Here is a 2,705-nt window from a genome sequence, read left to right as displayed (position 1 = left end):
TGTACACGGTGTGCTCATTCTCTAGAAACCTTTCATTATCTGTCAGGAAGAAGCTTCATCCACCTCAACCTACTGCAAACTGAGCAGAGGGGAAAGCAAATCTCAGAAACTGCTTGGTGAATCTTCCAAGGTCACATAACCAATGACGGCCAGTTGGACTAATACAAGACATAGTTAGATGTTCACTTGTGTATACTCACATGCACTCGTATAACTAAAGCACACACCAATAGAAATCCCTAGATCCCTAGATTACAGTAAAAAGAACACACACACATGCATTCACACACACATTCACACATACACACACACCACACACACATTCACACGCATACACACATTTACACACACACACACCACACAGACACTCATACCACACAGACACACACAGACACACACACACACCCCACACATACCAAACACACACACACATATTCACACACACACACACACATTCACACACACATACCACACAGACACACATACCCCACACACACACATACACACATAAATTAATTGGAACATGGTTCGATTAAAAATTACAGCAGAATACACACCTACTCTTGCAAAACATTCACAGCAAAAGGATGCTCAACATCCCTCAGTTCGTCAAAATTTTCTATTGCCGAAACTCAGATCTCAAACTCGAATATCCAAGTCTTTCGGTATAAAATCAACGAGCAAAAATACACTCTTTTTGGGATTAGAAACACCCACAGGCAATGATATGGGCAGGGAGCTTAGATTTTAAAGAATTTTCTGAGAAACAGAAACAAAATGGGAGTCAGAATTCAGGCTTCAAAATAGTTCTGTTTCGAGGTCATTTTTAAAATATTAGAATGAAGTGGAGAAACAGAAAGGGAGATTGTCACAGCTTTTCATCAGGGTGCTTTATCGCTACATCTAAATCAGTATAATATAAAAATTTCTGCTCCTAGTTATTTCTAAATAAATCATAACTTTTTAATCCCCAATCTAGCACTTGTTTGCAGTTATTGCATTTTATACTTAACGTTTAGTCAAGTATTCTTTACCCCTAGATCCCGGAGGAAAGAACTTTGAAATCTGGTGTGTACATTCCCTTTTCTCTAATCCCTGTTGACCTCAGTATTATACCGACTGCAGAGCAGGTAAACTCGCCGCAACAGCTTGGGAGAAAGTCATGGTCTATTAAGGATTACGGTTACGTATACATCGACATTTCACTGTTATCTGAGTCTCTTAACCCAACAGGTCCTTCATGTATGTCACAGGAATACTTGTTCCACCCATAAGTGATCTGCTTTACAATTACCCTGTCCCAGAATGTTCTTGTAATATCGGTTCCCTTTAGGAATCAGTTCCTGGTACCCAAAATGTATCAATGTCTTCTCTAAGTGTTTCTAGAATGAGCTGATTGGGAAGAAAGACCTGGAAGACTCAGGGTGGCAAGTTTTAATTTTACTTTGATAGACTTAGAAAACAGATTTAGTTAATTAATAAAGAAGAAAATGCTCCTGATATCTGAGTCCCTTTCTGACACCGAGCTCTTATAGAGAATTAGTCAATGCCTTCCTTTGTCTTTAGAATGAACTTTAAATGCATGTGTGAGGATGTTGCTGGAGTCATAAAGTAGCATGGGGTTACTTCATTTCAACCTCCAGATCTCTCCTGACAAATCCTGTTATCTTCCTCCTTGTCTATTTGCATCCCGGCCATATGCTCTATAAATTAATTCAACCCTATAGATCTGAAGGGCCCCAGGACTAGATAGACACTGCTTTTGATGCACTCGGCCATAGTATTTAAGAATCCCACAGTTGTATACAGCCACCTAGCATCATAACATCGATTCATTGCAAACAGGAAAGGCCAGTGGAAGCAAGAGAAGAGGATGAGCCCTTGCAATGTCAACAGCAAGGCTACCAACACAAGAAGAAACCCCAGCAAGGTCAAAACTTCAATTGATCAGATTCTTAAACTCTATCAAGTTCTTATTAGGGAGAACTTTCTGTAGTCAATCTAGGGTTTTAGCTCCCTAGTAGAGTGTTTACTTCACATGCCCAAAGCTGGGACCTCAAGCCCAGTGCTTCAGGGAAAGTTAAAAATAGGTGTATTTGAAGACTTTTTTAGTTTCATCTTACTTTTGTACCTAATAGTTTTAGCCTCGTGTCTTTTAAATTAAAATGGAATATAATCCCATGATGGTCTTGTTTTCTGCTGACCACTACAGCATGCAAACTTGACTCATATTCAAGTTTTTTAAAAACCTGTATTATTTATTTATTTAGTTGTTATTTATTTATTTATTCTCTCTCTCTGTCTCTCTCTCTGTCTCTCTCTCTCTGTCTCTCTCTCTCTCTCTCTCTCTCTCTCTGTGTGTGTGTGTGTGTGTGTGTGTGTGTGTGTGTGTAAGCATGTGTGTCCAGTTGCCATTGGGGGTGTATGGAAGTCAGAGGACAATTTTCAGGAGTCAGTTCTTTCCTGCTGTAGGTTTAGAGGACAGATTAGACTTAGGTCCTCTGGCTTGCACAGGAAGTGCTCTTTACCCTCCAGCTGTCTTCCTTGCCTATCTTCAAGCTTTGGGCAGAGAGAGTACTTGAGCTGGACAAGCTGGGTGAGCTAGGGTGAGGCAGCAGCTGTTCCCCGTGACTAGTTCCTGCAGCTCTCAGCCTGTCAGCCAGAGTGTGACAATGGCTTAATATCTGTAAAAATGTCAGTGTCTT

The sequence above is a fragment of the Rattus norvegicus genome, chromosome 1 (genome assembly GCF_036323735.1).
Source record: "Rattus norvegicus strain BN/NHsdMcwi chromosome 1, GRCr8, whole genome shotgun sequence".
NCBI lineage: Eukaryota > Metazoa > Chordata > Mammalia > Rodentia > Muridae > Rattus > Rattus norvegicus.
Note: the sequence above shows the minus strand (reverse complement) of the source record.